General features: G+C 37.1%; 1 protein-coding gene across 18 annotated transcripts in view; it reads right to left on the bottom strand.

The window, feature by feature from the left end:
* The window catches only part of DTNA (dystrobrevin alpha), a 384,739-nt gene extending 360,429 nt beyond the window's left edge, over positions 1-24,310 (bottom strand). For 12 of the 18 annotated variants that reach the window (XR_013525843.1, XM_035270852.3, XM_078347963.1 and 9 more), the window contains exon 1: positions 24,097-24,310. The gene's annotated coding sequence lies outside the window, so the exon portion shown is untranslated. Of the gene's footprint in view, positions 1-23,599; positions 23,887-24,096 lie in introns of those variants that run through there. The other 6 variants (XM_054244116.2, XM_078347962.1, XM_078347968.1 and 3 more) reach the window with 1 other exon arrangement.
* Positions 24,311-27,853: the final 3,543 nt, after the last annotated feature.

Here is a 27,853-nt window from a genome sequence, read left to right as displayed (position 1 = left end):
AACTAAACATCCAGTAATTGCACTGTTGGGCATTTATCCCAGAGAAATGAAAGCTTGCTTTCACACAAACCTTTTCACAGATGTTCATAGCATATTTACTTATAATATTCAAAAACCAGAAAAAACTGAGATGTCCTTTAACAGGTGAATGGTTAAACAAAATGTGGTATATCCATACCTTGAAATACCACTCAGAAATTGAAAAGAATGAATGATGGACACAGGGGGCAATGTGGATGGAACTCAAGGAAATTATGCTGAATTTTTAAAAATCTCAAAAGGTTTACATATAGTAAAATTCTATTTATATAACATTTTTGCAATGATAAAATTATAGAGATGAAGAGATTACAGGTTGTCAGATTTTAGGGATGGAGGGATGGAGAAGGGAAGAGAAATGGGCATGGCTATAAAAGGGCAGCACTATGGAACTGTTCTCTATCTTGACTTTAGTGATATTTATACAAAGCTACATATGAGATAAAATTGCATGGACCTAAATACACACACACACACACACACACACACACACACACACACACACAATATATATATATATATATATATATATATAAAACTTGTGAAATCTGAATACGTTCTGTGAATTGTGCCCATGTCAATTTTCTCATTATGATATTTTATTAGTTTTGCAAGCTGTTATCGTTGTTTAAATTGGGTGACAAGTTCATGGGACCTCTGTATTATTTATTGCAACTGCATGTGAATCTGTAATTATCTGAAAATATAAAGTTTTTAAACATTAAAGGCATTTGAGAGTATTAAAGAAATTTAGGGCAGCTTCAGTGTGAGAAGTTCCAACAATTTTTGAGCGGTAGCAGCTGCTTTGGTTAATCTTATCCAACAGTTATGGGATGGCTGAGATTCACTGTATTAGTTAAAATTTAAAGCATGGTTATAGAAAGAGATTGGCTAAAAGGTCTTGACCCTTAGTCATTTCCTGTGTGACTAATTGAGTGTGTGGACTTCAGCAGTTTGCCTAGCTTCTCTTTTAAATGAAAAGGTGGGCTAAATGATACCTTTGCGTCTTTCAACTTTAATGTTCCATAAGCACATCACAATCCTAACCCAAAAGTAGAGGATAAGAGTTGAGTTAGACGGAGGAATATGATAAATATCACTGGGACCTAATTAGAAGAAAATGGCAAAATCTTTCCTCTTAGTAAGGTCACCAAGGAGGTTTTTGGACAGCATTTGTTGGTTATGAGAAAATTTAATCTCTGGAAACAGGATACATTAAGCAATGAACAGTGCATAAGAACACTTTCTTAGAAAAAGTGGAAACATAACACAGCATCATCCTATTAAAACACAAGTAGTAAGGAACAAGAGTAATACATTTTATCTATTGCAGTGATCAGGACACTGCACAATATAACTGAATACAAGGCTTATTTCACAAATGCAACTGTGACTATGGAATAGTAAGATGTTTCTACGAATGGTTTTGTTGTGTGTATGTGCATGTGCGTGCAAGTATTTTTAAAATAATTGGCTAAGATACTAGCATACTATCACATTGTAATAGTATTTTTCAAGGAAAGATCTTCGTAGGAAGTTAAAACTAGAGATGCACAAGGATTAGCTGATCAACAGTCCAAACAAAAATGGAGTTTTTTCTTCATAGAGTTTGCTATCTAACAAGCCAAACAATGCCAGTGAGCTTACTAACAAAAGTGAAAAATCCTGTTTGGAATGGGTCAGAGCTGACCTTAGGGTAGAGAAAGTCAGGTGGAATGAGTTGAGTCAGGTGTTTTGCCATATTTTGAGCCAGAATCTGAAAAGGCAGCAAGCAAGGGGACTCTATTTTAATAGTCCACCCTCCCAACCCCCACACTGCAAAATTTCAAGGCCCAGCACAGGGTGAGTTTCATGGGCTATTAAAACACACATCTTGGCTGGGCATGGTGGCTCGTGCCTGTAATCCAAACACTTTGGGAGGCCAAGGTGGGTGGATTATGAGGTCAGGACTTTGAGACCAGCCTGACCAACATGGTAAAACTCCATCTGTACTAAAAATACAAAAGTTAGCTGGGCATGGTGGTGGGCACCTGTAATCCCAGCTACTCAGGAGGCTGAGGCAGGAGAATAATTTGAACCCAGGAGGTGGAGGTTGCAGTGAGCCGAGATCATGCCATTGCACTGCAGCCTGGGCCACAGGGTGAGACTTAATCTCAAAACAAACCAAATAAAACAAACAAAAAAAATCCACACATCTTGCTAAGGTCTGAATGTTTGTGTCCCTCTGAAAGTCATACGTGGAAATCCTAACACCCAAGGTGATGGTATTAGGAGTGCAGCCTTTGGGAGATAATTAGGTCATGAGGACAAAATCTTCATCAGTGGTATTAATTCCCGTATTTAAAAAGTCCCAGGGGAGATTTCCTGCCCATTCCACCATGTGAGGACACAGTAAGGGGTACCATTTATTAGTCAGAAAACAGGACCTCACTGGACACCAAAACTACCTTAATCTTGGACTTCCCAGCCTCTGGAACTGTGAGAAATAAATTCCTGTTCTTTCTCAGCCACCAGCTTATGATATTTTGCTATAGCAGTCTGAACAGACTAAGACACAGTCATTTGGCCATACTTCAGTACCACATTTTTTCTTAAGACTGCCTTAGACATTGCATTTAAATGATTTACTTTTTAATAAAGCCACGGTGATTCACCGTGGGCCTTACGTGTCACATCAGCGACTCTTAAAGTGTGGTCCCTGAGTCAGCGGTGTCAGCATCACCTGGTAACCTGTTAGAAATGCAAACATTTGGCACCCAATCCAGATTGATTAAATCAGAAAGTCTGGCAGTGGGGCCCAGCAATCTGTGTTTTCAAAAGCTCCCCCCCTCAACCAGGTAATAATTCTTACACATGCTAAAAGCTTGAACCACGGTTTTATGCATACGTTTATACACAAACACACACACACACACAAACACATGCACAGAGTTGATGTGGAATTAGGAGAAAGATGATAAAATCACAGATTTCCTTAAAGATGGAAATTTATCCTTGAGCATAACAAAATAACAGATAACTAAGAGCACACTTTAGGGTCCTTAAATAACCACTGTGGAGTGAATTCTTACCACTAGAACATCTTTGCACAATTTAAACCAGATTTTATTTTTTCTGGTTCATTCTCCCAGTTTCCTATAGGCAGGGAAATCTCTCTTTTCAGGAGTCATTATCCAAATATACTAAGAACTCACAATTTGGAAGCATCCAAATAGGACTCAAGTTCTATTTATGTTTCTATTGAAGAAATTTGAGGTAGGGTGCAGGTTTTAGTTAATGGTAAAATCTAGTTCATTCAGTTGTTGAAAGAAAGCATTTAAAATGCTGTCACATATCTCCTCATAGCCTTCCTGCTTCTCAGAATGTTTAGATATTTTCTCAAGTTTCATATAACACAGCTTTTTCTTTATCATATGTTGTTTCATTGTTTCTTAGTTGCATCTCCCAAGTAGAATGTAAGCTCCCTGAGGACAAGAAAGTGGTGTCTCCACCTACTCAGTGTGGTTCAGGCTTTATATAGACACTGATGAGCAGATGCTTTCATCTTCCTCCAGTCCCACACTGGGTCATCTAGATAGCTGAGATGTCACCTGGCAGTAGACTGATGGCTTCTCAAATGATAACTTAGAGCAAATCATTCAATTGTCAGCTTTGTATCTGGCAGAGCAAGAGTAACATTTTAGGTAGTGCTAAAGGAAATGATGTTACCAATAAAATACTACTTTTGTATTTGAGATTTGCCTTATTTTCCTCTTAGTCTATCACTAGGTAAAGACTGGCACATGTTATGACCATAACTATTTAGCTTTGCAACTATTCTATCTCAAATTTACTATCAGCATTTAGGTGTTGTTAATTAAGTTCTGTGCTTGCCTTGTAGATCTATCAAGCTCAGCCAGTGTCTTCCGGATTCGTGGACATGGAAATTAGCATAACAAATCCAGCTCACAGTAATGTGCACCTTGGCAGTTTTAATGGATATGAGGCAAAAGTCTTCAGGAAAATAAACTGAGCTCTAAAAGCTACGTCTTTGAAAATGCATGACAATCTAAAAGAGTTCTGCTGTTAGGTTTACCATCAATCTTAGGCAACTACCTAAAGTTTTCCATGGATTATTAGATTCATGCAAGCAAACTTTATTCACTGTAGTCATCTTGATTACAGCAGTGGTCATATCTTTTGTGAAGCCTACTGGTTGAAGGCTGGTTGCTATACTCGTTGACTAACTTGTATTCCGTAATATAGTGGTTACTCTTCAACACAGTGGAAAATTTTTATTTTTTGACCAAATATGCAAAATCCGGTAAACTATAACCTTCAAGATGCAAATGATGCTTATGTAAGCAGTGGAAATGATTTTTTTCCAAAAGATATCAACTCAAGAATATATCATGTTTTCATGACTAGTGCCCTAAAGTTTTCCATGCTCAACAATATGCGTAATTCTCACATATACCTTCCAGAGAACACCACCACCACCACTGTGGAGGTAAGGTTGGACTCTTAAAAGAATCCCATAGTATCAGCTGCAATACCACACACTGCCACTGTGCCATCTGTTTGCTGGATTCACCACCAAAAAAGATAGAAGGGTTGTTTATGCTGAGGGGTGTTCAGGGACTGCTAGTGGCAGACATTTATTTCATAGATGAGAGGGCCATTTGCTTTTCCTTTTTGAGAGAGTAAGGGTTACATTTCAATAGTAGCTAATAATCTGATAGTTCCTAGCAGACTGAGGGAAACAGAACGCCAGAAATGATTTACTAGTGTGTACCTGCCATTTTGAGATGAATTTGTACACTTATAAATAACCCCATTTCTCGCACAGTGAGGTATTGAAGCTTAAGTTAAAAATGTAAACTATATTTTATTTTTTTAGAAAAAGAAATGGTTGAGGGAGTTTCAGTACTAGGGATATCTAACATTTCTGTCCTGTAACACAACTCCATTGCCTAAACCTAGAGCAAAGTCTCCTAAACACAGCCTGGAGCCAGTGGGATTTCTGGGATTAAAAGAATCAAGGGCATAACCAGCAGGGTGCCCTAAATTGGCCCTGTGCTAAGGAAATAAAACTCAGAGTAATGACTGGGTATTCAATAGATGCAGAGACTCAGAACAGAGTCACAGGAGAAATGTAAGTGCCACAAAAATCCACAAAATAACAGGAAATATACTTGAGTTGGAGCTAGTGGAAATTCAAGCCAATTTCACTCAGATTTTCTGAGTCAAAGTGAACTAAATACTTGGGAACATTCGAGAAACTGATATATGAATACTTGCCTTATATATTTAAATATGCCTCTTATTATATATTAATATTTATTCTAGCTATTTCTATAAACCGTGATTCATTTTTACAAATAAAACTTTGAGAACAGACTCTGATTCTGTAGATCTTTCATTTAATCACAATGGAGAGGTCAGTTAGATAATCCACAAGGTTCTGACCATGGTATCACTCTTGATCCACCCAGGGGCTATTCATTCTAGTTACACATGACTTGAAAGCATCCTATCCTTGTGAGTGGCAGTTTGCACATTTCTTTCTTCTTCACCAACTAGAAGCTATGCTGGCCCCATTTGATTGTTTACTTAGATGCTAAGGCCCAGACAACTCTCAAGTTATCTAGTAGCTTCTTTCTTTTTTTACTAATATCTTAGTCATAGAGCCCAGGAATTTCAGCTTTAACGTTTGGTGACTCTGTCATATTGAGCAAGTTAGATAGCATCCCTTTTCCTATGTTTCTCTTTTCTAGAAATTAGAGCTAATAATACTAGCACAAAGGGTTACTGAGTAAGATTAAGATAATACAGAGGAAATGTTTATAATTGTTCATAACAGGTAAGTCTTAAGTAGATATTCACCATTTTTTCAAGTAACTTTCTTTAGTCTGACTCCAGGTTCAAGAGAAAACTTACAATAATTTTTCTTTCCATGGGGATCAGCCAGTAGGGTAAGAATGTCCTACTCATACTGATCCTAGTAACAATAATTCTAACTGTGCTTAAGCAAATTAGTATTCTTATTTATAGCTCAGTCTCCATAAGCTTAATGTGACTTTGCCTTTCAGAGAAGGACCTGGGTTCTGAATTTATAAATGATGATAATTCCATGGACTTTGATGAATTCATTGAAGGTAATGCTTCTCTAGCAATAGCAATCTCCATTCTTACCTTTCAACTTCTATAGCACATTTCTGGTTGTTACCATCAGTTAGTTGCATGTTTAAAACATACACAGCCATTTAAGTGAAAAACTTGGGGATGAGATCCATGCATTCTGATTTTAAAAAGTTGTCAATGCAGATCTGGACTAGCTTCTATCATTACTGTTAGCCTTAAAATTCTAAAGTTATACCTGGCATGGTGGCTCACACCTGTAACCCCAGCACTTTGGATGGGCAAGGCAGGCAGATCATGAGGTCAAGACATTGAGACCATCCTGGCCAACATGGTGAAACCCCGTCTCTACTAAAAATACAAAAATTAGCTGGGTGTGGTGGCACATGCCAGTAGTCCCAGATACTCAGGAGGCTGAGGCAGGAGAATTGCTTGAACTGGGGAGGTGGAGGTTGCAGTGAGCTGAGATCATGCCACTACACTCCAGCCTGGAAACAGAGCAAGACTCCATCTCAAAAAGTAAATAAATAAAAATAAAATTCTAAAGTCATAAAGAGTCATAAAGATAGATTCTGATTCAGTGTGTGGCTCTAGAATGGGGTTTAGATACCAGTGCTTTTAACAAATCCCCCAAATGATTCTGATGAAGGTTGTCCTTGAAATATATTTTAAGAAGCACCATTAAAAAATGGCTGGTGTCATAGTGACGTTGAGCCCCAGGGGCTCACAGGTGTGGCAAGCGTAAATTATGCCAAAGACTAGTTCTGCCACAAATGCTGACTCCTAGTAAATAATATGGAATGACTGATGGAACAGAGAGGAGGGAAAGCTAAAATATGCAGTCTTGTCATGGACTTAGTGAAAGCTTTGAGAAGCACAAGTAAGGAACTAAAATGTTTGTAATTTCACTATGCTAGGAGCACATCTGCTTTCATGACCATCCAACTAGATGCTGGATGCTAGCTGGGGTACTGGGGGATGAACACTCAGAGGGAAACAGAGAACGTATACAAAAACAAAATACATGGAGAGAACAGATACATTTGTAGGAAAAAGGTGGAGGTAACTGGCATAGATAAGCCTCTTTTCATAAATGGACAGAAGTGGTCAAAGCTAAGGAAGAAGTGAAATGCTGATATCTGTCACCTTCTTCCACTCGTGACCAAGCTTAACCTTAAAACACACACAAACACACACAGACACACACAAATTACACATACTCACATGAAACCACAGGATGGTTTTTATCCCTTAAACTACTCTTGGCTGAGTGAAGTTAGATTATTTTGCTTTTATAACCACTCCTAGAAGACTGGTAATAGAATACCATTTCCTTTGGGTTCTCTTTAGTTGTTTTGCTTCCTTGTCTATTACAAGGATTCAAATTGTACAAATATGGGACATCTCTCAATTTCATATCTCACCTCAATCTGAAATATTAGAGGTATTTAGAGAACTTTTATTTTTAGCTATTATGTCATATGTTTGGAAAATAAGGCATAAAACAGAAACGAAACTTAAACCCCAAACCAGCAAACAAAAAGCAGAAACAAAAAAAGTTTTAAGACTATGTTGACACTAAGGGAAATGAAAAAAGAACAGCTAGATGCTTTGAAATGTTTTCCTATTTTGAAAATGATTCATGTTTCAATCAAATTTTCAAATCAATCTGACTCATGTATCACTTCCTAAAGGGTATTTTGCAGCATTGGCAAAAATTATTATTTCGTATATACTCTTATGGTAAACATTATTTTTACAGTGTTTGGGTTAAAAGAAGGAGGCAGAATTTAACTGCACGTGGAAAAAAAATCACCTGACACATTGTGTGTTTATAAATAGCAACGAACACAGTAGGAGAAAATCTGGACCACTACCCACGGAAGACACAGAGTGCACTTCTTATGGAAGCATTTTGGTAGTGATTTAATTATCACATTTAAAAAATGTCCACCAAATAATGATTATAAGAAAGAAGACATCTGATTAGGATTGCCATAGCTAAAGGCCTTTATTTTAGAAAGGATGACTCTATGTAAGAGGAAACACCTGCTGCACCACTTAAAACTCTGTTCTTAAAGGAATGGCTCCTCCAACCTGCCCAAATGGTATTATTAACAAACATTGTATAATGAAGGTTTGGAAAAATTTTATACCCAAAACATTGCAGAGCCACAACCATTTAAATGCCCAAGCAAAATGAGTAAATGATAAATAGTATCAAATTGAATGCACAAATGAAACAGAATAAAAAGGGCCTAAGACAACTGGTGATGAGGAACAGTGAAAGGATAGAAAACAATATTTTTCTAAATGAAGAATATGTGTCATTTTAAATGAAGAGCAGATTTCCTCAGCTTACACAGAACAAGACATCTTCAAAAAAACTGTACATAGGGTGTATGTAATTGAAACATATGATTTACAGAAACTAAAACATTCAGCTTAAAAGTTCTACATAGTAAAACGTGACACCTAATCCAAAAGCTGAAATATTATTTATCAGAAGAGGTGGATACTATGTGAATATCTATTATGCCCTCTCAGTTTTAGTGAATTGCTAGCCGAAAATGTAAAATTATATAAAATGCTGTCCTTAAAATACGATAAAACTGAACCATATTTAGGACTGGAAGCCACAGACTACTTCTCAAAGCTGCATCTATTTGTATTTTAGTACCATCATAAAACATTTTAAAACTTTTTTACCTTTTACTTCCTGTTGATTTTGTCTTACCCCATCCTGGGGTTTGGAACTATACCTCGATTATAAAATATCTTCACAGAAATGCAGCTTTTCTTTCCTCAGGGCAGCGTTATAGCCAGATTCCCTTTAATCTCACATGATCCCAGAGAAAAATGCCAGCCTACAGTAAACAGTGAATCCCCCATGGTGGAGCTGATGTGGTAATGACAATGATTAATTTGGACATCCGCATATGCATCTGTCTCTAACAATACTGTGCGACAAGATCTCCTGAAATGCATCTTCTTCAAATAATGCAGAGACACCCCCACTCTCGCCTCCAAATGCCTTCATGACGGGTGTCATCTCTAGAAAAGAACATAAAAACAGCTACAAAACCCATTAATGTATGACTTGGCAACTATGAGGAACAAAGGGAGGGAAGTGTAGGCCTGGCTCATTCTCTTGATGTCAACCACAAAATCAGACATGGAGTAGATCTGGGTTAAGGATAGAAAATGATTGTATAATTATTAATATGTACTAACCAAGGAGACAGTTTTAGGTAATGCATTTTTAAGTTCCTTACTACATTCACCTGAAAAAACATTTATATTATAAGCACACAAAATGTTAAATACAATAAATACATTTTCCAAAAACTGAAACTGATGAGTCAAGGGTCACTGACAGCATAAATTTAGCATATTTTGCAGAGCTTGGAGGGGTTACTCTAGTGCAGTGGTTCCCAACTTTAGTGTGTATCACAATCCCCTGGAGAGCTGGCCACAAGACAGATTGTGGGCTCTATCCCCACAGTTTGTGATTCAGTAGGTCTAGGATAGAGATTTAAAATTTGCATTAACAAAGAGTTCCAAGGTTGTGCTGATGCTGCTGAGGTCAACACTTTGAGAACAATTGCTCTAGTTTAGTGAGAGTTCCAAGGTTGGCTACAATGTCAATAACTTGATTTAACTTTTGCATGAATTTCCCTAGACTCTTGTTCTTTGTGATCTCCTCTGTGTCACCTCACATTTCTCAGCATATTGGTTTCAAGCAGAGAATTTTTAGCTCCATCCTTTGTACTTAACAAAGTACCAAACAGTGATCAAACAACTTGACAAATCAATACATTTATTTTTAATGCATAATTTTTATATCAAAAGAAATTAATAAGAATACTTTCTAAGAGGTTCTCCTCAGTTAGAATTTAAATATGGATTTTGTGTTCATTATTTCTTAGTTTAGGAACATTTTCCCATGCACTTACTGGCCCAAAACTGCATTTCAGGTGGATGATATTCTTGGAAATAAAGAGCATATAGTGAGAGTAGAGCAAGAGCTGGGATGGTGTGAACTGCCAGGAAAGACACCTATGAGAGGGGAAGAAATCTCCAACTATGCCACGGCCTACAGTAATGGCTTTCCAGGAGGGGAGAGAGCATTGATTTGTGGGAATAAGAGTACCTGCCTGTGGTCCATGAATCCTACACTGAGGGACTGTATTGTGAACCCATCTATGCATTATTACCTGAGGACTCACTTATCCCAGTGACGTGTCAGGTGTTGATTATTCAGAAACAGATCAGCAGTAACCCTGAGATTTATCCTCTGAGAAACAATGCAGAGTGATATTTTTTCAGTTTACGCTTGCATCAAATGTATGGATTGGGCTGTTGCTTCTGTGAAGATGGAAAAAAAGCACTTTTCCCTACTCTTCTTACTAAGTACAACTAAAACCCCTGTTTTTATACACAAAATAAACAAAGGCTCTGAAAGCTAGAGAAAAGAAGGCAGATCAGCTAGGGGACCTCAGAGTTCAATGAATGATACAACAGTGAATTCCCTGGAACTGTGTGTTGCCTCACATATCCAATACTTGGGGCTAAAGAAGCTGGAAACCTAGGAATGCCATCAGACACAACTTTTAAAAGGGTGCCAACAAAACCATACTCTCTCTGGCATAAGGAACAGGAAAGGAGTAGCATAGCTAGATAAAAAAACAAATTTAGGCAATAACTGCTCTATTATAGCCACAGAAGACAGAAAAAATTGTGGCCCCACCACACCTACAGCAACACAAGCTGTGTAGGAAACCTACACTTCCACATTTGCCAAGCTGTAACAAGACGCCCCAACTTCTCCCATCCCCACCATGATGATGTCATAAGACGCCAAGTAAAAAGCTAGGACTTTCATTTTTACCAGTGGTAATAAAGACCCCCCACTCCTTACCTCCACTATGCTGTCAATAGTAACTATGGGAAGATCCTGGAGTTCCACCATCCCTGCTGGGATGGTGTCACAGGTGGCTTAATGGAGAGTCAGGACTGTCACTAAGGCCTGGAAGTCATTAGGCCACCTCTTCTGTCCCCCCATAGTGTGTCAGTGGAGAGACCACATGGAGAACAGAAAAGAGGCACTTCTACCCTTGATAGCTGAAGTATCAGTGAAGACCTGGTGAGAAGCCTGGATTCCCACTTTACCCCACAGTAATGTAAAGTCTCCTCAGGTGTTATGGGAGACTGAGTGAGGAACCTAACTAGGAATCACCACCTGGAAGGAATGCTCATTGAGGTGATGTTAGTGGAACTCGGCTAAATCCGGAAAGTTCAAATAAGATTGTCTCTTTAACATATACGAAAATGGCCAAGTTTGAATTGAAAATCGTTCATCATACCAAGAACCAGGAAGATCTCGAAGTGAATGAAGATGATAGTCAACAGATGCCACAAACAAGATCCCAGAGATGTTAGAATTATCTGACAAAGTTTTTAAAGCATTCGTTACAATATTTCAATTGAACGATTATAAACATGCTTGAAACAAATGAAAAAGTAGAAAGATTTGACCAAGAAACAGACCATATGAGGCAAAAGTAAGTATAAATTTTAGATTGAAAAATACAACCAAAATATAAAAATCAATGGGTGGATTCAATAGCAGAATGGGAGTGTCAGAAATGAATCTGGAAGCTACAAGATAGTAAAATAGAAATCATTCAATTGGAGTATAAGAGAGAAAACAGATTAGAGAATAAAAAGAGAGAGCCTCAGAAACGTGTGTGTTGTAAGCTCAATAATGGTTCCCAAAGATATTTAGCAGAATGGCTCCAATCCCTGGAAGCTGTGAATGGAAAAAGAGATTTGGTAGATCTGATTATATTACAGCTCTTCAGATAGGGAGAGTGGCCTGCATTACCCAGGTGGGTCCTAAATGTAATCATGGTGTCGTTAAACGAGGGAGGCAGAGAGTGGAGGTAAATCTGGCTACAGAAAAGTAAGTAGGAGATTGGATGATAGAGGAAAGAAATTGGAGTGATCCAAGGAAGGAATTGTAAGTCAAAGAATACAGATGCCTCCAGAAGCTAGAGAAAGCAAAGAAACAGACTGTTCCTTAGAACCTCCAGAAGGAAGCAGCCTTGCTAACAGCTTGACATTAACCCTATGAAACCGATTTTTAACTTCTGGTCTTCAGAACCATAAGAAAGGAAATGTGCACTTTTGTAAGGCATGAACTGCATATTAATTCGTTACAGCAGCCACAGGAAATCAATACATTGCGTGACAATAACAAAATGTCTAACATTCATATCTTGGAGACCTAAAGGAAAGGAAAAATTAGGTGAGGCTGAAAAAGTGTTTAAAAAAATGGCTGAAAACTTCCCAAATTTGACAGAAGACATAGACCTACAGATTTAAACACCTGAGTAAATCGGAATGTCAAAAAAACTCTCAAATACATCCATGCCAAGACACATCATAGTCACATTTATGAAAATTAAAGACAAAAAAGTTTTGTAAACAGCAAGAGAAAAACGGTACTTCACCAAAGGAGAAAGTCTATTAGAATGACAGCGGATTTTTCTCGAGAATACATGGAGTCCAAAGGAAGTAACACAGTTTTCAATTACTTTAAGAAAAGGCCTGTCAGGATTTCCCCTCTGGAATCCCCTTCCACACTCTTCATGGCAGTCTTTCTCTTCTCCTTTCTTTCTCTTTTCTCTACCTAAATAAAATTACCTTTCTGCAACAACAACAACAACAAAAAGTAAAGGCCTGTCAACCTAGAATCTAATATCCAGGGAAAATCTTTCAGAAAGAAAAAAAAAATCAAGACATTCTCAGCTAAAAGAAAACAAAAATATTTTGTCACCAGCAGATCTGACCTACTCACAAAGGATGGCTAGAGAAAGTTCTTAAAACAAAAAGGAAACAATAAAAGAAGAAACATTAGAACATCAAGAAAAAAGAACATGGTAAGCAAAAAATATGAATGAATGCAATAGACCTTCCTTCTTTTCTTGTTGAAGCAAAAATTATAACATTGTCTGATGTGGTTTTAAATGTATTTAGAGGAAATATTTAAGACAATAATAAGTGAAGGTTGTAATGGGAGGTAAGATTTCCATACTTCATTCAAATTGATAAAATTACAACAGCAGTAGCCAGTTATAAATTGTGTGTATATGATGTAACACTGAGTATGATTATTAAAAACAATTTCTATACAAAATGATACACTTAAAAACACTATATACATAAAAGTGGAACTCTATAAATGCTCAAGTAAATAACAAGATGGTAGGGGAAAAACTTGAAACCCAAAACAGAGATAACAAACAAAATAATGGCAGATTAGCACTAAAGTACTATATCAATATTTACAGTAAATGTAAATGGTTTAAATACACCAATTAAAAGACAGATATTAGCAGACTGGCTTAAAAATATGGCCAACTATATTTTGTATGCAAGGAATTCAAATAAAATATAAAATATAGGCCAGTATAAAGTACAAGGATGAAAAAAGACATACGCAAACCCATTAAAGGAAAAGTGAGTGTCTATAATAAAATATCAGACAAAGTAGACTTCAGAGCAAATAAAACTACCAGATACAGAGAGGGTCATTATGTAATAATAATAGAGTCAATACGCCAAGAGGACATAACAACTCTAAATATGTATGCACCAAATAACAGAACTGTAACATATGTAAAGCCAAAGTAGTAGAAGTGAAGGGAGAAATAGACAAATTCACAATTATAATGGGAGATATCATATACTTTTTTATTCATAGGAAAGTTAGACTAAAAATCAGGAAAGATATATCAGAAATTTACAGTAATATCAACCAACATGACTTAATCAGCATTTATAGAACACTCTGCCCCAAAACAGCCAAACATACATTCTTATCAAGTGTTCATGGAACATATACCAGGATAGAGCACATTTTGGGACATAAAATAAACCTCAACAAATACAAAGAATTGAAATCATATGGCATGTGTTCTCTGAATACAATAGAATCAAACTAAAAATCAATAATGGAAAGAAAGCAGGAAAAAACCTTTAAACACTTAGAAATTGAGTACTATAATTCCAAATAATCAGTAGGTCAAAGAGGAAATCTCAATAGAAATTTAAAAATACATTCAACTAAATTAAAATGAAATACAATATACAAAATAATTGTGATACAGTGATGGCAGAACTGAGAGGGAAATCTGTAGCACTAAATGCATATATTAGAAAAGAGGAAAAATCTCAAACCAATAATCTTAGCTCTTTATTAAGAACATAGAAAAAGATATTATCTTTCTTCAAGAAAAATAGGAGAAAATAATAATTATAAGAGCAGAAATCAATGACATGGAGAACAGAAAAACAATAGAGAAAAATTAATGAAACAGTGTGTTCTTTTAAAAGACAAATAAAATTTACAAACCTCTAGCAAAATTGACAGAAAAGAAGAGAGAAGACAAAAATTAGTAATGTCAGGAATGAAACATGAGATAGCACTAACGACTATGCAGACATCCAAAGGATAATATCAGAAGTAATTTTACACAAATAAATTTGACAACTTAGATGAAATGGAACAATTTCTCAATCAACTTAAACTATAGTAAATCACACAATATGAAACAGACTGTGATTCTGTCACCCACAAATTCATATGTTGAAGTCCTAGCTCTCAGGACCTCAAAATATGACTCTATTAGAGATAGAACTTTTAAAGAAAGTGATTAAGATTAAAGACAGTTTAAATTAAAATGTAGCTGTTAGAGTGCATTTGGAATCGAATCCAATCTGACTGGTGTCCTTGCAAAAAAATGGAAATTTGGACACATTGAAGACACCAAGGATGCTTGAGCACCAAGGAAAAGATCACACAAAAACACAGTGAGAACTCAGCTATTTGCAAGCCAAAGACAGAGGCCTCAGAAGAAATCAAATATGCCAACACCTTGACCTTGGACTTCTAACCTCCAGAACTGTGAGAAAATAAATTTCTGTTGTTTAAGCCACCCAGTCTATGATATTTTATGTCAGGCCTAGCACACTAATATAGATATTAATCAAATTGAATCCCATAACTAAAAACAAAAACGCCCTAAAGAAGAAATCTCCCAGCCCAGATGGTTTCACTGGAAAATTCTACCAAATGTTTAAAGAAAAATTAACACAAATCCTATGTAACCTTTTTCAGAAAATAGAGGAGGGGATACATTCCTACTCATTTTATAAAGCTAGTATTATCCTGATACTAATACCAAAAAATGGCACCAAAACAGATAACTACAAGCCAATATTCCTCATCAATATAGATGTAAAAATCTTTAACAGAATATTGGCAAATCAATTCAGTAATCCATACAAAGAATTAATCATACATAACAAATAAATGGAGTTTATTGTTAAGATGTAATGATGGTTCAATAGTTAAAAATTGATCAATGTACTCCACCATATTAAGAAGCTAAAGAAAAAGCATATGATCACATTATTTGCTGAAGAAAAGTATTTGACAAAAATAAAAAAATACCTATATGTGATATTTTTTAAAAACTCAGGAAAAAATGGAAATCGAAATTCTTCAATTTGATAAAGAATATTTACATAAAACTTACAGATAACATTATACTTAATGTAGAAAGACTGAATGACTTCGATTGAAGATTAGCATCAAGGTGAAAATGCTTGCACTCCGTAATTTTATTCAATTTAGTACCAGAAGTTCTAGCCAGTGCAATAGGACAAGAAAAAGAAACAAAACACACATAGATTAAAAATAAATAAAATTGTGTTTGTTTTCAGATGACATGATGGTGGTCTACAAACCTAATCTGTTAATAAGCATGATTTAACATCTCATTGAATACAGGTATAAAACCATCACATTGTACTTCATTAATGTATACAACTATAATCTGTTTAAAAAAGATAGAACTGGCTGGGTATGGTGGCTCACACCTGTAATCCCAGAACTTTAGGAGGCCTAGACAGGCAGACCACCTGAGGTCAGGAGTTCAAGACCAGCTTGGCCAACATGGTGGAACCCCCTCTATACCAAAAATACAAAAATTTGCTGGGTGTGGTGGCAGGCACCTGTAATACCAGCTACTCAGGATGCTGAGGCAGGAGAATTGCTTGAATTGGAGAGGTGGAGGTTGCAGTGAGCCTAGATTGTGCCACTGTGCTCCAATCTGCGCAACAGGGCAAGACTCAGTCTCAAAAAAAAAAAAAAAGGTATATATATATTTACATAGAACTAATAAGTGAGTTCAGGAAGTTCCCAGAGTACTAGATAAACATAAAAATCAATTAAATTTTAATACATTTGTACTTAATACCTCAACACTGAAATTAAAAATACATTATTATTTAAAATTGATTAAAAATTACTTATATGTAAGTCTAGTAATATATGTACTAGACTTATATCCCAAAACTATAGATCACTGATAAAAGATATCAAAGAAGTTCTACATAAATGGAGAAACATGCCACGTGTGTGGATTAAATATCAATTATCCTTAAACTGCTAAGCAGGTTTAACATAATTCCTATCAAAATCTCATTAAGATGTTTTTGTTAATATAGACAATACAATTCTAAAATTTACATGAAAAGGCAAAGGAATTAGAATAACTAAAACAATTTTGAAAAAGAAGAACAAAGTGGGAGGAATCAATCTATTATAATTTCAATACTTATTTACATGTAAATCTATGTAATAGGTTTGCAAAGAATAAGAAACCTCAAAATAAATCCAAACAAATATTCCCAATGCAAACCACACACCTTTTAAAGAATAATAATTCTACATAAAGAATTATTAATGAGACTACATAAAGAATTCTCAAAACATAGCATAAAAAACTCCCAATCAATCCAAACAGAAAATGAAGAGACATTTCACCAAGAAAGATATTTAAAGGGCAAATAGTGCATGAAAAGATGTTCACCATCATTAGTCTTAAGGAAATGCAAATTAAAATCACAATGAAATATTGCTACACACTTATCAGAATGGCTAAAATACAACAGAGCAATAACACCAAATGCTAGTGAAGACACAAGGAAACTTAATTTCTCAAACATGTTGATGAGAATGCAAAATGGTACATCCACCCTGGAAAAGTGTGGTAGTTTCTTATAAAAGCAAACATGCAACCTCTGGGCATTTATAGCAAAGAAATTAATACTTAGTATACATTAATACAAAAATATTTAAATGAATGTCTATAGTAGTTTTAGTTACAGTAGCCAAAAAATTGGAAAAAAAAACAGATTTCTTTCATAGAAAACTATGCTGATTGAAGAAACCATCCCAAAAGTTCACATAATGTATTATTATATTTATATAACATTCTTGCAATGACAAAATTGTAGAAATAGAGAATATATTAATGATTGCAAGGGATTAAGGGGTTGGAGGTGGGTGGTGGTTAAAGCCAAGTTAGTGTGGCCATAGAAGAGCAACAGGAATTATCCTCCTGGTGCTGGAATTTGTTCACCACTGTATCAATGTCAGCATCCTGCTTATGATATTGTACTATCATTTTGCAAAAAGTTACCCTGGGGAAACCTGGGTAAAGGGACCACAGGATCTCTGTCTTACTCCTTACAGCCAACTGCATATGCATCTCAAAGTATCTCAAAATAAAATGTTTACTTAAAAATATTAATTGAACATACTCAAATTATGCAGATTATGTATGGCAATGCAAAATAAACGTATAGTATGATTTGCATGTTTGTATACGTTTTATAACAATGTGTGATAGCAGAAATTATCCTTTCATCTATTTTGGGGTAGGTGACAAGAAAAGATATACACATAGCTGTTCTGATTTCTGTAGCATGTTGATACTATCAAATCTGTTCAGAAAACCCAATTTGGTTGCTGTGGGCAGGTATTGGCACCATTCTTGGCTTTCGCTTGCTGTCAAATAGGCTACCATATGCAATCACTCAAAAATAAACCATTGCTTTTATTATTCCTTGACTAAATACAACTCTTACTGGAAAAGAGTGAGAGAATCAGTTGTTGATGAGTCTACTTTTACATTGAGTAATAAATCATTTTTAGGTGATGAAGTTATTAAAGGGAACTAGCTACTAATTTTACGTGGTAATCAGTAGGCCTTTTCACTAATGTTACTATTTTTCTCCACCTGGGCACATCATAGGATTACCCTTCTCTTTTATCTTTAGGTAAGGCATGACCATAGGACCGGATTTGGCCAATAACATATGAGTAGAAGTGGTAGAAGAACGCTTAAAGTCTTCCTAGTGGAAGAGTTTAAGAACTAGTGGTGATTCACCATGTTCCCATGTGCCATAGTGAAAGACGAAGATGTTCTGGAGATTGGGTCCCTGAGTGAGGATGGTATAGAATAGAGTCTTTCACTGACCAATATGGGACCATAGCATTATCAAGAAATATATGTTTCTTCTTTTCGGTCACTGAAATTTTGGAGTTGTTATTATGGCATAACCTAAACTATTATAACTGACTGATACATTTACATTAACATGAAACACACAAAACTCTGCAATAGGATACTGCACTATGATATTAAATTAGAAACTCCAGTTAATGCAGTATTCATTGATGTACTCAATGGCATCCTCCACTCTAACTCATACACACTAGAAAAAGTAATAAAAAATCAAGTCTTACATCTCTTTTTATGGTATAAATTAGAGCAATAGTTTACAAGTCATACCATAATATCAAGATTTATATAAAACTATGCATACAGAGAAATGATACATCATCTTCTTTATAGGAATACATGAGTCACAGAAAATAAATGCACTGCCTTGAGCATTTTCAACAGCTTCAAAGAAGATGTGCACACATTTGTATATTTACTATATATATTTGTGGTTAACAATATATGAATTGTAATTCATGGTCAATATTTCTACTAATCATATTATTACATATCACTCATCATTTTCAGGGAGAAATAACATTGACTAACATTTATCATTAGACACTGTGCAAAGATCTTTTTATGCATTATCATACTTAACCAATCAGTATTCACTTTGCTAGTGGAAAGTGCCATGTGACTCAGCTTAAGATCATTTGAATAAAATTAAAATTACTAAAGCTTTCCCCATAATTTTAATCTAACAATTGCTTTGATTTATGTTGAAAGACCCCAATATAAAAATTAACAGCGTCTTTTTAATTTTACCAAGATCATTCAACTGGTGATTTTATTTCACACTTTATATCCTCTTTTCAGCACATGACCTCTGCCTCCTGAGTTCAAGCAATTTTCCTCCCTCAGCCTCAGGAGTAGCTGGTACTACAGGTGTACACCACCATCCCCAGCTAATTTTTGTATTTTTAGTAGGTGGGGGTGGTGTGTTTCACAATATGGCCAGGCTGGTCTCGAACTCCTGACCTCAGGTGATCCACCTGCCTCAGCCTCTCAAAGTGCTGGGATTACAGGCATGAGCCACCGTGCTCGGCCTTAAATTCTTACATTAATTAATGATCAAAAAACCTTTAGCTGTTAAAGATAGTTTCCTGATCGTTTGAAATGCCAATATAGGTACTCTTGTACTTTTGATTTAAAAAATTTTAATAGTTTGAAATGTTGCTCAATTTACCATTTTTGAACTAAAAAATACATAACATAATGAAACATTTCTCATAATCTGTTAGTCATTTGGTTTTATCTAGGCATTAATATACCTTCATGTTTTATACATTTTTCACCTATAAAATATGGGGCAAAAAGTATTCATATAAAGGAAGGTCTATTTTTCCACTACTTTTTAAAGAAAAAAATAATTGAAACATGAGATTAGGAGGTATTACGATTTTCAACAGCAACGGAAATGTAATGCAGCCATAGTTTCTGAGCCAGATGTTATACATCAATAGTTAATAGCATGAATTAAGGAATCAGAACACTTTGTTTTAAAGACCATCTCTAACTATATGACAGTGGTCAGGGTTACTTTCCTCCTTGTGTTTCAGTTTTTCCTTCTATAAAATGGAGATAATGACATGTAAACCTCATGTGGCTTTTGTGAAGAATACATCATTTAATTTATATATAGACCACAGAATGATGCTCAGTACACAGTATGTGTTCAGTAAATTTAGTCACTATTATGTTTGCTTGAACTCGTTAATATGAATTTCCCCAGCATCTTCAACATTCAATATCATCTTCATTACTATGGAACCTCTTCTCTTCTTTTGGGTAGTTCAGACAATATCAGGGACTGTGTGACAAATCAATTAAAGTTCTATTTTGAGACATCCTGGCACTTTGAGAACAACAACAACAAATAAACCCTCCCAAACTGAAAGTTTGAAAGTAGTTGCCAAGGAAAAGAAATAAAATAACTATGTTCCATTAAACCTAAATAACTCTTTGCAAATAGGCAACTAACCACATAAAGGTAGCACATGCTCCATGTGCTTTTAAAAAAAGTACTGACAGTTTTGTAAATCTCCCCTTGTCCATGGGTGGATAATGAGGGGAAATAGTATGTCTCCTAGTGAACAGAGAAGTAAAGAGATAATCAGAGTGACATACATCTCTGATTCAGAACATAATTCAGAAAATTAACATGCAAGCATTTAGGAAAAGATTACTGTGCTTAGTAAACACCTTCTCATATGTCATTGTTCCACAAATATGTAAATATGTGACTTTTCAGGCATCTTGTCCTGACCTCCATGTCTAGTCCAGTAACCTTCAATACATATTCTCATAGAATTCCTCCTTTCATTCAGGTAATTTACCTCAACTTGCAAGTAATCATTTATCGGCATGATTATTTTATTAAAGCTTGTTCCCCTTGTGCAGTCAGAACTCACAGATCTTTCTGCTCAGTATTGAACCCCACTTCTGCACCCCACACCTGGAAAAGAGAGGCTCTGTAGAAGCAGAGATGGTGCAATTATTTCAAACTAGAGGTGTCGGACTTGAAAGGAAAAGGTCATGTCAAAACTACCAAGTGAGATAAAAGTAGCAAGCTGTTTCTAAAATAAGTAACAGAAGCTAGAAAACTGGAACACTGAGTTAAGAAAGGCTATATGTATGTACCACAGGATTTACGTTTTAATAACAATCAACACTATATATAAATAGACTTGGAAAAATCAAATTCAATTTCAGTATCAAAAACACTTGTGCCTGATGGCATACAACCACTCTGACCACAGGACTGCACTCTAGCATCCCAAAATAAAGATGTAGCCATAATTCTGGAGTGTGGGTGTCTGTGTGAGTGTGTGTGTGTGTGTGTGTGTGTGTGTGTGTTTGTTTGTTGTGGGGAGAGGTTGGTTAACCATTGAAGAGCCGAATATTTTTTCTCATATCCACAGATCATGTTTCCGTGCCATTTAGTTGGATTCTAGTCTCTTTTTACTTATAATGTTAAGTGTGAGTTTGAAATTATATATATTGAATTTAATTAAAGTAAAAGATGAGAATTAAAGGAAATCTATGAATGTCAAAATAATTTTGAAACTCGTTATGTGAAGAAGCAATTAAAATTTACTTGTAAAAAAAAAACAGATGAAGACTTAAGAGAGACATCTGCCCAATAAAATGAATACTGTGAAAGCTCTATGATAAGCTCAAATGAAGAGTAATTCTCTAAATATGTGAGAGTAATTCTCTAAGTAAGTTGGAGCTCACCCCATTGAGACCTTTCTTCACATCATGGTTCATTTAAAGCAAGTGGAGATTTTTAAAGTATTTCAACTTAGAACTAATGAGAAAATTTGATTTCAGTCTTCATTGCGACACAATTCTGTATAAACTACATACAATTGGCTAACTGACATGACAGACTCAAATGCCCTTAAAATACAGCTTGCTTTTCATCACTGATAGTTGAAAGAGAATTGCATAATTCTTTTAGAACTGCCCAACTCTCGTCAGAGTGACTGGATTAAATATAATTAAACTTGCTCAAAAATCTGCAAGATGGTGTTCTGAAGTAAACGAAGGCCATGATTTGAACAAAGAATAGACTAATAACCTAGGAAACTTAAAATTAAGTGCAAACAAACATATAGTCTTAACCATCCGCTTTATAATAATTTACTTTGCTGATACATCTTAACCGTTGAAAATCTCAACTCTGCATGAAATGCAACTTTAATTATTGAAGGAAACTTGGTTAATTATAGTGAAAAGAAACTGCTCAAATGTCATTTGCCATAATTTTAGTATTGAAAGTTAGAGTAAGAGGAAAATGTAGAAAAAGAGTTAATTGATCTGAACATGCAGCACATCGCTATAAAACTCACCTTCCTAGAAAGATATGGTCGATATAGAAGACGTTAGGTACAACGAGTTGATTAGGAACGCACAAAAAGCCCAACTAGACTCTGACACTCAATAAATGTATGACCTTGGGTAAGTTATTTTACCTCTCTGTGCCTGGATTTTCTCACCTGCAGAAGTTGTTTAATAACATTACCTACTCCTTTGGTTTTGTAAGAATTAAGACAGCGAATAAATCTAAACCATATAGAACTGTGGACCATGTGGCAAGAACTTTTTCCCTAAAGTTCTACCTTTAGAATAAGCAAAAGAAAAAAAACTATTTTTTAAAGAAATCAATAATTGTGTACATTTCAACAACACAAGTATCTCTTAAGTTCAAAAGAAAACACAAACACTTGAAATGCCAAGTGATAATGACAGATAACAGGAAAACATAAACATCAACTCAAACGACAATTTTTTTAGTCTAAGAATGAAACTAAAACATAGTAAGCTTCACTGCAAGTGTACATCCAATATTTGCACCCCCCCCACCCCGCCATCCCCCACAGCCAAGTTCTACAGTTATTTTCCCAAAGCCATACCCCAAGGCTGCCAAACAGCAAAGTTTTATCATCAAGTCCCAGGAGCGGTACCACTGAGTCCTAGCCCCGCTGTTGCCACCCCTCTTCTCTCTTTGGCTTTGGTCTTTTGACAGACACCCCTCTCCACCTCCTACTCTGGATACCAGAACGAACCTCCCGCCTGCCCTCGGTCCAGCAAAAAACTTCGAAGTGGGCAACAGGCTATAAAAGCCAAAGACAGTCACCCCCGTGCCCACCTGCCTCCGCCGCCCCCGTCCCCGGAGCCAGGAGCCCACTCCCACTCAGGCATCCGCCCGGACACCGCAGTGCATTGCAACATGCCAGGACGCCGCTTGCTGCAAGGGAACCCCTCGCGGATGTCCCGGTCAATACCCTAAAGACTATTCCCCGACGTGAGTGTCATCCCTAATGGAGGCAGACACGCCACCTCCCACCAGCTCAGCCCCGCGTGGATGACCGAGAGGACAGCGACCACAACAAAAACCACTCAACCCGCGACGCGAGGGAGCCGGCTGCCATCGCCACCCCGGGAGCGGCGCCGCGGCGGCAGCTGGGGCTGCGGCGCCGCCGGGGCCTTCGCGGGCGGCGGCGATTTACCTGCGCGGCCCCGCGCCCCCAGGCCGGACATCCTGCAGCAGCCGCTACCGCCGCCCCGCGGGCCCGAGGCGCCGCCCGCCGCCCGGGGAGGCGCCGCGCCGCAGTCCTGGCTGCGGCGCCCGGCACATGCTTCGCGCTAGCCGCGGCCGGCGCCGGCGCACAGGTGGGAACCCCGCGAGTGGGCGTTGAGGCGAATCCCTGCCCCCGCCGGCGCTCTCCGCCCGCTTCCACTCTTGACTTTCCTCGGTGTGCGGCGCCTGCCCTTGCTCCAGCGCCGAGCCGCCTCTGCCCGCGCCCCGGCGCCGTGGGCGGCTGCGGTCCCTGCGCAGCCGGGGCTGCGCGTCATGTGCACCTCCCGCTCCGCGGCAACGGGCGGCCAGGGGCAGCGCGCGGCAGCTCGGCCTGGCGCCCACTCCTCGCCCGGCACACGGACCCCCTCCACCCCCGCGCCCTCCCCGACTCCAGAGCTGTCAAGGAAGAAAACGCCGTGCACACACCTTGGAATGGACGGGCGCTCCAGTCACCGACTCGCCAAACTCTTAGAAGGTGTCCATTGGTCTGCAGGGAGGTTTGAGCCTGGAGTAGGAGCCGCTTTCTTATTATTTAATAATGTTGGAAGTGCCGGGTCCGCTGCCAGAGTTGTGGGTCATGTGGGCACAGCAGAGGCTGGCTGCTGCCAGTACCAGGGTTTCCTGAGGATCCTGAAACTATGATCTCATCCTCCTCATCCGCCTCCCCCGCCCCTCTCTCCGCGGGCGCGCACGCACAGCACACACACACACACACACACACACACACACTCACACTGAATGCACTATCCTCCTTCCTGGAACGAAATATTCCTCTAGAGAAATAGTGGGCACGCTCGTCATTGAAAAAAAAAATATTTCAAGATAGAGATTTGTCTCTTCCAAAGCTTGATTTATGTGCTTTGTTTATTTCCTACAGTTTTCCCTCACACGTGCAGGAGGTCGGAACAGAGCCTCAGAATTAAAATTAAAAATAATTATTCTCTTACGTTGACCCAGATTTTGGTCGGAACCCAAGAACTCAAAACAGTACAATTTCAATTTAAAACAGAGGCAAAATATACCAGTCTTGAATATAGAATATTCTTAGATGTGTGCAGTGGGTTTCTTTCCCAAGCTGCAAACATTCCCCAAACATTACCTCATTTATTTGCAGAGCATCTTTGCAGAGGAGGTGGATGAAAAGGCAAATAGTAAGTATTGTCACTTCAGAGATGCAGAGGCATAAGTAAGATAACATGACCTATCCAAGTACACATAATAAGTCAATATCTCACTATAAATATTAATTGCACAGATACTCACAGGTTGCTTATTCACTATAACCAATTTCCAGATACTTAGGTTACTGAAAATACATTCTTGATTGTTTTTAAGTTGCCAATTAAAATTGAAAATTATTTTATCTTACTATATGTGTGTCTTGATATAGTTTTCTCTTGTATTATATTTCCATTTCCACGTTTTCATATAATTTTCTTTCTTTTGGGGGGAATGTGTTGTGTGTATGCACACATTTATATCCAGTTGCATTGTTTAAATCCTTAGATCATAATTTCAAGCAATTTTAGCCAATGTTTTTGAAGTAGTCACCAATTTCATAATGATTTAACTATGCCATTCAAACACCTTTCACCTGGTGTATGTGAAGAGCTACACTACATTTTGAAGGATACAGAGAAGTTTAATACAAGTACCTGTCTTCTAAGTTTACTTCTAGTTATTGAGACAAGATACATATACTAAATGACTGCAGATTAAAACCTTTGTTATTTTGGTGCTGTGAGTTATCACAAAGAAAATAAAGATACGCTTAATTTTTGTTCCATGTTAAAATCATTTCATTTGCCTCTGTGCCCTATATTTCAGTCTGCCATTAACCCTCCTACCTTTTGAAGGGCCAAGGTAATTATGTCTAGTTTGCTCTTCTCTTACACTTGCACCGTAACAGTACATAACTGTACATAAACAGTAAATGGGGATTGTTTTATATTGTAAAAGTTCTCAGAAAGAACACTTTTGGGTAGCTTCTGCTCAGGTGTAGATAAGAAGCTCCAGCAGCCTTCTAATAAACTAGCCTTCCAATAACCCAAAAAGAAGAGAAATAGTGTGAGAGAAAGACTGATCAGAAAAAAGGCAGAAGAGAAAGCAGTCAAGGGAGGGGAGAAAGGAGGGGGAATGAAGTTACAAGATAAGAAAATAGAGAAGGAAACAAAAGGAGAAGAAAAAGAGGATCAACTTTTGCTGCATGGAAAATTTAGGAAATTGTAGACTTTCTTACTGTTAGTAAACCAAGGACACCAGGTGTCAGTTCTGCAGAGGATGTGCTGACTGATCTCAATTTTTTTAAAAAAGTAAAGGATCCACTAGAAGAAATAAGTAGACTGACCTATCAGTATAATGTAATAGTAAACATGACGATGGGATGAAATAGCCATGGTATGTACATTTTTAAGAAGAAACTAACACCGAAATTCAGGGAGACAGATGGGAAAGCAAAGTCACTGGTATAGTAAAGTAGGTAATGAAGAGATAGGCTTGCAATATTTAAAGAACAAAATAATAATAATATATTTTGATTTTTGCGATCTTTTCATACATTTTTATGGAGTCTAAGAATAATCAGAAGTAGGCACCTTAATGGACTTCTTTTTTATGACAGAGTCTCACTCTGTTGCCCAGGCTAGAGTGCAGTGGAACGATCTCAGCTCACTGCAACCTCCACCTCCCAGGTTCAAGCAATTCTTCTGCCTCAGCCACCTAAGTAAGTGAGATTACAGGTGCGTGCCATAACACCTGGCTAGTTTTTGTATTTTTAGTAGAGACAGGGTTTCGCCCTTTGGTCAGGCTGGTCTCGAACTCCTGACCTGGTGATCTGCCTGCCTCAGCCTCCCAAAGTGCTGGGATTACAGGCGTGAGCCACCACACCCAGCCGGGACTTCATTTTTTTAGAGTGTGATAATTTTTCCTAATTTTCTATAATACATGTTGAATGGAGAAATATTGAAAATTTTCACTCATTGTTTTGAAACTATTATTTATAGTTTCAGATATGTCAACTCTAAATATTGCTCAGTATATCTTCTTCCAATACTTCTCCTAAACAATAGGTCTAGATATATTTCTGGGCATAGATCATAACAGTGATTTATAATCCCGGATTTTACACAGGCTATCGGAGTTAAACTAGATGCTTTAGTACGTGGCAGACTCTAATGGCTTTGCCACATTTCTGGGAGATTTCTGCAAAAGAGGTGGAGGGTTAAATTGAACAGCGATGTATCAAGAGCACTTTTCTTTTGATCTGCATACTCATAGCAGGATTTGTTTTGATTAGAGGTATATTTAGGTTTGATGGTTATAACGTGTTTCAGAAATGCATTACAATTTCAGTGACTCAACAATCACTAGCAGTTTGTGTCAGAATACCTTCATGTAGGGAAAAATATTTTTAATGTGGTTATGCACAAACATTTATGGTTTGTACTAATTTAAGCTATCATTATCAAGGAAAGGGCATTCCTGATGTTTATTGTTTTGCTCTTATAATTTCTTGCTTTTTAAAATTATCATTGATCTGATAATGGCTGTAAGTAAAATCAGAATGTTCACTATAGTATATTAATAGTAAACTATGTGTGTACCTATGTTTTAATGTGTAATGATATATAGAGAATATATGGGCTTTCGATCAAATGGGGATAGTTACTATTATCTATGAGCTGTTAATAGTTTGGGGGCATAAGGCATTAAAAATTTTGGAATATTTAAATGACTCATATAACAAAAGTAAAAAGAAGATAGATTCAAAAGAGTTGAAAACTAAACGCATTGCTATTTTTCCAATTAGAAACTCTTATGCGCCTTCAATGTAGACTGTCTCAGGGAAGAATGAGGTCTTGAAAAACACAAAATGTATATAAATTTTGCTTCCCCAACCAGCTGGTTAGCTTTCAAGAATGAGAAGTGTGTTAGCAGTTCCACACTGATCAAGAAAATGGATCAACTGAGCTGTGGCTTGGGGAATTAACGGTTAGATTTTTTTTTCATTGTGAGCACTACCGCATTATGAGGCTAAGGTGGGCCCTAGGCAGAATTATGAAGTAGGTGAATTTTGTCTCACTCAATTTTTTTTCCCAATGTCTCCTTTTTCCTGAAGAAGCCCTGACTGCACCTGGGCAGTCTAAGAGAGCAAAGGTAGTCTTCCTTTCACCCCAACTATGCT

This window comes from Callithrix jacchus, chromosome 13, assembly GCF_049354715.1.
Source record: "Callithrix jacchus isolate 240 chromosome 13, calJac240_pri, whole genome shotgun sequence".
Classification (NCBI taxonomy): domain Eukaryota; kingdom Metazoa; phylum Chordata; class Mammalia; order Primates; family Cebidae; genus Callithrix; species Callithrix jacchus.
Note: the sequence above shows the minus strand (reverse complement) of the source record. Positions and strands in the feature narration are given on the sequence as shown.